The 12,917-nt window shown below is 33.2% G+C and overlaps 1 protein-coding gene across 2 annotated transcripts in view; it reads right to left on the reverse strand.

Annotated features, from left to right (window-relative positions):
* Positions 1 to 12,917, reverse strand: part of LOC111029941 (cadherin-99C) — a 57,183-nt gene that overhangs the window by 17,440 nt on the left and 26,826 nt on the right. The window lies entirely within an intron of this gene.

Raw genomic sequence — 12,917 nt, forward strand, 5'->3', positions numbered from 1 at the left:
CGTTTACGTACTGCAGCATTGGCACGTTTATTATTTTTTTTTTAACGATGGTAATATTATATTTGTGACTCGATATAAGTAATTAGAAATTGTTGTTTATATAACACGGGGTTTGAGAATGCATTCTATATATAACACCAATATATATGATATATTATTATGTTTACTGTCAATTCATTTGTAATTAACAATTTTGGATTGATGTATTATAGGTATACCGTCTACTACTTATATCATGCATCTACCTATAGAAATCTCTTTAAATTTCTACACTATTATAAAACCAAATGCCTGTATACCTCTGGTTTATCTTTATTATTATCGAATTAATAGTACAAACATAAACCTATTAGCATCGAGTCGGGTGGATATAATACCTACCTACCTATTTAAATTTCTCATAACTCTTACATCTTATATTATATACTGATCCGGCTGCCGTGGAGTACATAACTCAATAATGTGCACGAACAGTCTCACGAAAGAATCAAAAGGAATTATTTCGGCCGATCGGTTAGAAACGCGCGGAATACATATTTACTGCAAACGCAATAGCGATAAATAATAATCGCAATTAGCCATGTACGATGCAACGAGTGTTTTATGCATTCTACCAAATAAATGGTTAGGTACACTCGATAATAACTAAAAACTATAGCCTATAATAATAATATGGGTACCTATAGTATTTACTATTTAGGTTAAAGTAATGTTGCAGCGTAAATACATATTTTATAATACACACACGCGTGTGTCTTTTGTATTATATAATTTACGTTGAATACGTAATTCGAAGGGGGCAAACATTCAATGAATAGAATATAATAATATACAAATCACTTAAAGTTTTTCAGCAATCGTGACTAAACGATAGTGTAGAACCTATACGCATATAACACGGGCTATAATATGATAGTATTGTGCTTATTTTTATTATTTTTTTAAATAATATTTATTGTCTTTCTGTTCGTATCGGGAAAATACTTTCTCGAATGATTTTATTTAAAACGTAATGCACCGTACGTATATAGACATTATAAAGGTACCTCGAGTATATCTACAAGTCTGGATATACTTTGGTGCGTTATGTGCATTACCTACGCCATGCGTTGACTGCTTACACGAGTATTGGTTGCGAAAAAAAGATAGAGATTTTAAGATTTTTCACTGTGAAAACGTTCGCCGCACGAGAGAGCATGTGCTATATAATAACAACAACAATAATAATAATATAATATTATTTTAATACTCGGAACACGACCGACGCAGATCTAATCCGATCGCTGTACAACATTATTATTGTTATTGTCATTAGCGGTATACTGCCCTTATTATTTGGCCGATTATTTCTATTATCATATACATTACACCTATACCCATACTTGAATCGGCACATATACTCGACTTCACGACGAGCTATAATATTATATTGTTTTATTCGACGACGACAACTTTTCACCCAACTGCGCGTTTACTTAGCATATAACATATATTACAATACACCTAACCCTTCTTCCAAGGCCATACATCGGAATCCGATCCAACTCCACAACCGTGCCCGAGCGTACTTGTGTATACGCATATATTCAATAATAATATATTATTGTTTTTTTTTATTTTTCGAAAGATATATTATAGGCGTAGAGGTATGTGTGTACCTATATAATATACCTACCTACAACAATATCTGTGGATAGGATTTTTTGGCCCGATACCGACCGAGCGGCGGCCGGCACGACGGTCAATCGGTATTCGGGTCAGACATCTCGAGCGTTTAGCAACTTGCCTTGGCCACCGTCACGATTCGACATACGTATGTAAGTGTACACACACACACACACACACACACACACACACATATAATACCGTACAGATAACGACTATTCTGCTGCCTAACGATATATGTACACGTGAAAATGAAAAGTGCTCGCGCTGGTCGTATGGAGATAACACGACCGTTTTTCTATTTCTTCCGAGTGCGGAGTCCGCGCAGTCCACTTTTACGTAGTTTTAACGAGAAATCGCCAAGATCGCATCGACACGAGTATAGGTATAAATAGGAAACTACCCACATAATTCATATTATTTCAACTTGGACCGCGTACAAACGGAAAGGCCGCAATCTGCAACGTACGACCGTTATGGCCCGCAAATTCGATCGAAAACGGCGATATAAGTGTACGCATTATACGTCTTGGTAAGTTTACCTACTAAGAGTTGTAAAAATAATGTAACATTGAGACATTACGTATTTCGGTCTTGTTGGCTGCACACGTACGGGTGATAATAAATCGTAGCAAGTATATATTATAATATTATTATTTATTTTACTGCGCGAATAACGCGTGCACAGAGTACATATAATATCTGCCTAAAATTAAAAGTAATCCAACAAATAACGAAATTAATAGTTTTCAGATGATTTTTAATGAGATACGAATAATAATAATAAAGTAGATATACATTATACTATGTAGGTACAATTGTATTTTTAATATATTAAAATATCTGCATTTTCGTAATATACAAGACAACCGTGAAACCTTTAGGTAGGTAGGTAGGTACCGCATATATATTATATTATGTATTATAAATTATAAATGTACAATACACGGCTGTGAATCGACAAGCACAATTGCATACGGTGGTAACTTGCCAATATTTCGTATCCTGTGCTGTCCATATTATACACTTTAATATACATATTTTATAAATTATGTAATGTATACGTGCACATCCGAATAATAATAAACGCGTATTTGTTCAAACATATAGCTTACCGTTAAACAATAGCCCGCAGTGGTTTAGCATGCAACACTAAAGGATCACCTATATGAGCGTATAATACATCATGGTGGGTATACAGCTCCACACCTATAATACAGCTATAAAGTGTATCATTCGAGTTTAGTTTTAAATTTTAATTGTCAGCATTAGCGAGTTGCTCGAGAAGAGTGATTTAAATAAAACGGATTGTATATAGGTACCTATACGCGTTACGCACGAGCAACGTCGCAGGTACAAACATAATAATATAATAAACTAATTCGCCATACATATATAATAACAAACATATTATAAATGTAAGTACATAAATAATACTACTTTGTTACATTTGAATTTCAAATATTTAAACGCGCAGCAATGAAACCACTCGCCTACGTAATGCGTTTTGCAGCCTATGTGATGCGTTGAACTTTTAGCGCATAATCGCCTACCCACCTAACGAGCAGAATTTCCAGGTGAATTCGCAGGTAGTAGTAATAATAATAATAATACATTTATCATTATTATTTTTGTTACGTACTTATGTCAAACATCCAATGCACAAGACACGACGGTCAAACCGCACTATGGTCCAATAACCAAATTTTACTAAGCCGAGCCCAACAATAAATTCCTCATACCAGAAAATCAATACCTACATAACTATAAATCCATTTATATCTTGTTAAAAAAAAAACGAAGTGTAAGGATTAATCCAGTGTAAATAATTCAAGTGATATGTAAGGTAAAACCTCGGCTAAAACCTTGTAGTTGATGGCTGATACTCAAAAAAAAATAATGATACTAATAATAGTAGTAAAATAAATATTCTTGTATATTACTGTACCTACCTTTATATTATATTAACATATGATATTTAATACCGTTGTGCATTATATTATTATTCATCCGATTATTGGGTCGGATTATCACGACGTCATAATAATATAAGGCAATAGTGCTCTTTATGACTATATTTACTGTCTGCAATTGTAACCGAACTGTATTATAGTGAGCAATATCTGTCGCGGACACACCCGTTTGAATAGTATGTAAATTGTAAATATTAGAACGTCCATTATGTATATATGGATTATAGAAATATAGAATATATCAGTTGGACAGTACGAAACTTCATCGGAATTTTGGATCAACATTTAATAGTCATAGCCTATAGGTATTATAATATTTCGCGAATCGACAACGAACCTTTGATTCTCGTTGACTCGCAAAAAGATTCTTGCTGCACTTTACACTTTGTACGCCTCGGTCATCACTAATCCTCCTTGTCTAGTTTGTCCTGGAAATCTATCCTGATTCATCTATTGTGTAGCCAATAAATAGGGAATATATTGTTCATGATCCCCAATTTATTTTTGTTTTGCTGAGAAATATATATTTTTCTCGACGACTCGTAGGTACCGGGTACGCGTTTTGAAATTGTCACAGAGCAAATCATATAATATTGTATATTTATATATGTCATATAGGGATGTCACCACATCAGACAGGACCTGATTTACGATTTTCGTGACATAAGCACAAGGAGGCCTCTATTAGAAAGGAAACACATCAATACCAATTAAAAAAGAAAAAACTTTGATATGTGACGATATCGATATTTGATAACTGTAGCAGTCTGTGGAGGCCCCAAACGTCGTCATAACGAGTTACGATCAGTAGATATAATTGTGTCATTGCGAAAAACGTCTAGAAAAATGACGGTTGAATTTTTCTATCGGTAAGTTTGGATTTATGGACGGGATTTTCAGATAAATAAGTTTTCCACGAATCGCGTCGGTAGGTATATGGAACAGAACTCGGTAGTCTGGTCGGATCATCGATATACTATGTGTCCGTCAATCATCACAGAATACGGGACTGGTTGGTAATAAGTAATAACTAATATAAGTCATTATTACTAATATTACTAATAACTAATAAGTTATCTCATAACTTACAAGTAATATCGTCAGAATAATATGATTGGAATTTATGATATACCTACCTATTTGTGGTATACATTAAAAAAATGTTGGGTGCAAGTGACTCAATACTCACTTAAGTACTCGTCAAAATTAGGTACTGAATAGTTGATAAAGGGTTGGTCGTATACAGGAAAGAGTATAAGAGTTTTATATAATACTATATTAAACTGTATAGGCCATCCGTCAACATTAGCAGTTAAATTTTTAATAGTTTTTAAAATGTTTTTTACTGTCAATTTATTAATTATTATTATAATCTATAGGTTTGCTGATTGCCATTATTGTTTCTCTTTTTTTTAAGAGCTCTATTTAATGTATATAGGCGTACTACATTCGAGCACTCCTCAAATCACGCCTACTGCGCATATTATATTACGAAATGAAACTTCAAACCAAACATGGGCATCGTATAATCACGATACAATTTACTTTACCTATATATTATATGGTACCGATCATGAATGAATACAGTATTTAAGTCATAAGCAATCACTCGGCATATAAATTAAATTAAAAAATAAACAATAACAGGCTATATATATAATTAGTATATTATTAATTTGTCTGCGTACAATTTAACGCGTCACTCACAATACTATATAATTCGTATTTCATCATTTGTATCAACAATATTAAACAACTTTATGTAATATGAGCTATAGTAATGAGGAGGTTCTTATAGTTTAGTTATAGGCGTTATTATAGCCTATAGGTTAGTAGTTAGTACACAAACTATACGTGATTCATATAATTTCTTAAGAAATAACGATATAGGTAATATAGTAGTAACTATATTGAGAAGACAGCAGGAAGTGACTCACGACTAATAAGCTAGTTTACAGTCATGAACGATTTCAATTTATAGTGGCTTAGTGCTACAAGACTGAAGACACAAGTTTATAATATTTATATAGTTGACTAATTTGTTCCGAGTTAAGAATTTTATCAATGGAACATTAAAAAAAAAAAAAAACAAAGGTTAGGCAATATTTAAATTATATTAATTTTAGTATAATACGTAATTTCCAAAAGTAATTTACTCAATGAATGGATTATTTCATAAATATTCAGTGCACACTTGCAGTAATACTTCATAATAATAATAATAATAATAATCACACACGTCCTTTTTCGCTGAAAAACTCACGAGATATTATGGGTACGTTACGTGTATACCAATTAAAAATCCATAATATTTCTTATGCTTCGTGTTTTGCCGTTAACAGTCTACAGCCGCCGTTAATGATATTTAGATTGAAAAAAAAACCCCAGTCACGAACGCTGGGCGCGGAACAAGCGCGTGGAATATAAATCGAGGAAAACGTGTAAGTTTTAAGACGTTTGATAATAATATAACGCGAGGACAGCGCACACCGCGCATGCGTATATATATTATAATATAAATCAACAACTGCAGGGGAACACTCGAAAAACGACGGTTTCCGCTGAAAAACCTCATCAGCAATCTACATGTAGTTGTATGGGTGTATTATTATAATAATATACGATTTCGGGACAAAATTGTAATCAGCTCTTATTAATTATTGCGGACAGTGAAAATACCTAAGTCCAATACGAATTTCTAAATGTTGTATGCACCTAAAAATGAATTCATATTTTTGCAAGAAAAGTTTTTTTAACACTACATTCATCTCCAGAAGTTTTTGATTAAAGGAAGTTCTGTACAGAAACGGTTGGTGTAAAATGTGATTTTTTTGTGAATACAGTGATGAATATAAATATTTTATAAATGGGCGATACGAAAAATGTTGATTTCGATATTCGATACTCGATTCATTTCCATACTTCATAAATCATATTATTATCAGGTCGACAACACGTGAAACATTATAATAATAATGTCATAAAACATCGAAATCGACACCAAAAAAAAAAAAAAAGAAAAGAAATTTCAAACACGATTCCGATATTCGATAGTCGGTATACTACACATACTATACTAGGACTAAGTATATTGGTGTATCCAGAAAATACCATCGCTCACCACCTCTAATAGTAATAGTAACAGTAATAGTAGTATAGATTAGTAGCTTACTGCTTAGTCGTAGAAGTTCGCGTGATTAATGATCCGGTCGATCCGGGGCGTTCGGTTTCTTATCCGGAGAAACTGGTTAAGCGAGCTGCGGTGGAGGTAGATTTTTTTTATTTCCTTTTTATTATTATTGTTTTTTCTTATACCGAATCGAACGCGTATCCAAAACTGCTAAGCTAACGACGTATAATATGCAGCCAGTCCCGTCGTTAGATATTTTCCGCTTTAAAGCAAAAATTTAATGCCGCTCCTCTTTACCGATATTTATACAATTTCTTAAAAATAATATACCACCCTAAAACAACGCATGACTTTCTAATGTCCCAGTGACGGATTTGTATGCAGCAGAGAGAGATAGAGAGAAATAGGGAGCCTTATAAATTCTTCGAAGATCACGCGTGGTTACAGATGATAATATCACCGGGCTGACGGGGGGTATACTACCACGATGTAAATACCACTATGCGACCGTATACCATATGATGTTTACCTGTGTACACGGGAGGGGACGGCGGTGGTTGTTATTCGAATTTTTCATCGATGACGTGTGTACACTGACACCTAGCTGCGGGGCTCCGAAAGACGAATGATAAGACATCATAGTAAAACCGCTTTGGGTTTTCCGAAAATGTCTTCTAGTGTAACTTTTTCTCCTTTCGTGTTTGGACCGAAACGCGAATTAACCGCTCTTTGACCACACTGCCAATTGCACGACTGCGATGTATATTATATTATGCTATTATTATATAATATTATATATTTATTATTTACCGTAGATTAGGATACCACAGACACTCATCATACGTTAAGTACTTAAATACATTCGTAATAACATGATTGTTCATCGAGCAAATAATAATAATAAATATATTTAATTAAAATAATTTAGTAAAAAAAACCTTTTCAACATTTCAGTAGTTAATGTTGAAAATATCTGCCTTCAAAGCTTCATGCATATTTCAGGATTTGTCTTGTAACTATTACGTTGCCTTTGCGCAAATCTGCCTATTAATTCTAACCAGTCTTTGTCTATTATTATAGTAGTTTTATTATCAAAGTTCAGCTTGCATACCACCTTTTCACTAAAGATATGTACTGGTTGAATGACTTGGACCTTATTGATAAAGTTGGTTCTTATAAAAAAAACGGACAAAAGCTTAAGAAAATAATTAAGAAAAGGAAAATTAACTATGACTCTTTATGTTTCATTATCAGTGGTCACAAACTCACGACCGAACTACACGGCAGTAAATATGTATAATATATAAAATAATTGTATTTTAATAATATCGTAAATTCATTTTCTAATGAAAAAAGTACTTAAATTAGTTCTATAAAATAACATATATTAATAATGTAAAACATTACTAATCAAAGTACTACAATTCAAATTAATATCATTTAAATATTTAGTATATACATAATACAGATTTGAATAACATAATAATATGTTAATCGCCTGAAAGGTACCTGATTAAGGATGAAATAAATCATATGATGGCTTCCATATGCATAATATAATATAAATATATTATTTACAGCATACGAGTATAATATATATTATATATATCTAATTGTTTTGAAAATATTATTCACTGTTCTCGTTTGTAATGCTATATACTTATATAGTGTTGTGTTTGTTTATCATTTACATCATTTTAATTTACATGATTTATTACTCTCGATCTCATTCTCATATGTATGGACTTTTGAAATAACATTTTTATAATTTATGGTTATCATTTAACTCTGTATCCTACAAATATGTAACATTGTTCGTCGAGTATTCTTTTCTAGAGTTCCGTTCATAATATTATGTTATAACAGTTTTAGACTTGTATAATAAAATAGTATTGTAACTAAACATTTATAATTTTAAGTGTTTCCACTGTTGTTATTGACACAACTAATAATTATAACTATTGCTACGTATAAATAGAAAACAGCTAGAAAACAGAATAATCGCTGTAGGTCTTTTGTTCAGACTTTGAGAGGTAACATATTATTTTACCTAGGGCTATAGGTAGCAGCAGGTACCTATGACATATGTAAAAACGAAAAAAATAATGTGTAATAATTGTTCTCTTCTTTTTATAGTTTTAAATGATTATGATGATATTATAAATGTACACATTTAATGGACATGTAGAATACAAACTATTAATTTGTATCTCTGTTCGTATAGCAGATGATGTGAGATAGGTACACAATTCGTTTTTACTACTTTTACTACCAGTGTTGTATTTATTTTTTTATTGTTCTTTTAATTATCGTAGCAACAAGTGTGCCTACAACCAATCAGTGGGCGGGCTTATTTACATATTGATGAACCGCATATATGGTTGCGATGCACTTCGCAGTATACAGCCAGGTCGGACTGGTCGTCGGCGGGATCTTACACGCATATATAGGTGTAGCCGCACAACCGGACGGCTGCTGCTGCTGTATCACAATTCATAACGCGCGTGGCTCAATAAAAAATAATTTAGCTAATAATAAACTATATACGTATAGCTATAAACGTCGTATGCTCTCGTAATGAATGTAATTTTAATTTGATCATGATCTAATCGCGCGAAACACTATACATAGTTCAAAACATCAGACGCGCTGTACATATAATATACGCACGCTGCGGCAGACACCTCCATACAGCTTGTATAATATATAATAACTAGTTTATGATTGATATACGATGAGAATATATACATAATATACTGTCGGCGTGGACGTGGGATTGAGAAGAAAAAAAAACACCAATGCCACGCGGGAACACTAATGACGACACTCGAATCGGATGTGAAAAAAAAAATTTAAAAAATACCTATGCCGAAAGGGCTTGGCGGACCAAACTGTACCTATAACATTCTAAGTATAGTATGCCTAGTGTATATATATAAGAGTATAAGTCGACGGTTAGCGTTATTTATCGAGTAGGCGGCGTTTCCTTAATAAAACGCGCTATATTATATCGGACCGAGCGGCATGTGTGTGCATGTATAATGCATAGGTACAGACAAAAAAATATTAATGCCACTTATAGATGAAAATATTATATGGTGAACGGATCGTTTTTCGCTTTTGGACATAATAAAAGCGACCTGCTGCAGTGCAACGACGTAACATATACTACGATATTATGTATAGGTACGCTATATAACATTAGGAAGGTATATATTATAATATGCATTTAGTCCTTATAAGGTAAACGACGTTTTTTTGGTAGAATTAATTTTGGTTTTTTTTTTAGGATCGTTAAAATATATTATATTGAACGTATTTCTATTCGTATGCAATGTTTACGTTACATAATATACTCAATATAACCAGTCCCTCTTATGTGATCTTAGGTAAACGGTAAAAACGTCGCCGAGAATATCGAAAATTCTGGTCGAGAAAAAAATGTCCTGTTCAAAATATCCAAAAGTAAGAATCTAAAAACGTCCATGCCATAAAAGACAATTAAAACATGATTAACAAGCGACTACTTTATAAAAATCATAGAAGTTAACAAGATATAAATGTCAAAAACAAAAAATAAGTATAATAATAATAATAATCGGATATTTGAACTGTTATTTCCGGATAATTTTACTCAAATCCTGCAGAATCTTTCGGCGTACAATCGCGTGTACCAGTATTATATTGTGTCTGCAGTGCGTACGTCTCGCTCGTCGGAAATACGCATCACTGCAACAACATAAGTGTCTCGGGACCTCGTTGAAGGACGACGATGGTTCGTCTCGGGTGTCAGCACTAAAATATATGAACCGAACGCCTTAATCTGCACGATTGCAGAAATATCATAATAACGAATAAATCATAATTTTTTATTATATTGTTTGTCAGCCCGAAACACGCAACCGTAGGTACCCGATTTGATGTTTTTTTATTATCCGTCTATAATTCAAGTCCTTCGTGAAATCGGTAATGTGCTGCACATAATCTGTTACCGCGAAATGAACCATTATACTATTATAACCATTATATTATAATAATATACTATTGTGCCGTATAAACGCGAACATCATGAAATATATTTATCGAAATAAAACTGTCTTTTACAATATTCGTGACGCGTGTGAACATGATAATTCGGACGAGTAAAGGCACACGCGCTCGTACTAACGTACAGTGACGACATGCACATTATGACGCGTATAATCGCAATCATTTGAGTGTATATATATTATATAGATGGGCACGACTGTCCTATGCCCACCATCACGGTCTATTATTATATTACCCTACTATATTTTTGTGGCGTGTATGCAAAATTAATTAGCAGACCAGACGACAAACAAAACGCGAATTCGACAATACATATTATGAGCATAATATGACACATCGGTGCGGATCGTATACATGCATTACGTATTCAGACGTGCGACGAGTGGCGAGTTTCCGCCCGTCGACGTAGGTAACGGTGCTAATTGGACGAGGAAAAACAACACGGTATCTGGGTATATACTATATAAACGCATACACTGTACACCATGGTATTCTATGTATTATGTTTAATGCAACGCCTAGACATTACGGAAAACTACGGAACCGAATCTATCGCGGCTGACCATTACGCGGACCGTTATAAATTATACTATATATAGGTAACCATTTGTACCTGGAGTGAGTAAAAACAAAAAAAAAAACCGAAATGTGTAAAAACCTCACGCGCCGCACCAAAACGGTTTTTGTCGCGCATTTATTTCGGGGTGTTTGGTCAGTGGTCGCCGTGCTGCACCAAAGCGGAAGAACAAACACCGGCCGTGGGAGATAAATTGAAAATATAAAAAAAAGCCACGCGGATTCGAAGAGGCGGAATGATTTGCGGTTTTCGTCCGTATATACGAATATTATATTGTTGTACATAGAGGTACGTATATATATTGTGTATAGGCATACGAACCTCTTCGCCGCAGCCACAGCTCACACACGTAGACTCGGTAGTCGGTCGTCGATGGATATACTTCGCCGCGGCCTTACCTAACTTGGAATGCGTTTATTCATCACGCATGATAGCCGAAATCCATTCGTTATATTATGTTCACATATTATATACTACAGCAGGCGTGTGTGTTGTAGATACATGGGTAGGTACGTCAAAATCGTGTTTATATTATAATAGTAAAAATAATAATACCGCGAGTACAACGCATATGTTAATAGTGTTTTGAGTATGTTTATAATATTATGGGTAGGTACCAATACAGAATATTCACACTGCATATTATAAGACGCACTCACACACACACGACACACACACACACACACATTACATAATATATCTAATGAACCTTTAGCGCTAACATTTTTCAACCATTGATTATCGCCAGATATTTGAAATTCGAAAAGAAAATACAATAATATTTAATCAACCGAATGACCGTTAACGCAACTGAACGTTTATTCGAACCGACGAGTTTAATTTTTTACGCCGTCCCGCTCTAAACACGTTCCTAAGTGACTATAAAATAATTTGCCAATAATATTTCATTGGAATTCGTCGAGTATAAGAAACAGTTAGCAGATTGGCGTCAAGTACGAATCAGTTGCAGTATTTTAGTCTACTTTCTTATATATTTCTTAATATTTTTTATATACTTTATACCAACAAATTGTAAGACATTTTGTGTAATAGTATTTGAATACTATAAAACGGTTTTAGAATTATCTTTAAAACATACTGTTTTTGTATTTTAAATTCAAATAATTTGAAATACTTTATTGTCTTTGTTTGGATTATGAATACTTTATTATTTTTACTTTTTAATCGGAAATAAAACCATTGAAATTTTGTCATTTTATGTATTTTGTTATAGCCTCCTAAAATATTCTCGAACCACCATTGCTGGTTATTTATGACGAAATAAAGCTTATGCCTATACATTTTTTCGTGAATTAAAAACTAAAATTATTGTTGTTATTGGCTATCCCATGCTAGTATTGAATTTGAGTGTATACGTTATGTGTGGGTATATTCTAACAAAAAATATGAAAAATAGATATCATACACATTCTACGAATATATATGAATATGAGTATGTTTTATGATATTTTTCCGAACATATTATTTTATACAATTTGTTGTTCGCTACCTATCTCATATA

Source organism: Myzus persicae, unplaced genomic scaffold (assembly GCF_001856785.1).
Source record: "Myzus persicae strain clone G006 unplaced genomic scaffold, MPER_G0061.0, whole genome shotgun sequence".
Taxonomy (NCBI): domain Eukaryota; kingdom Metazoa; phylum Arthropoda; class Insecta; order Hemiptera; family Aphididae; genus Myzus; species Myzus persicae.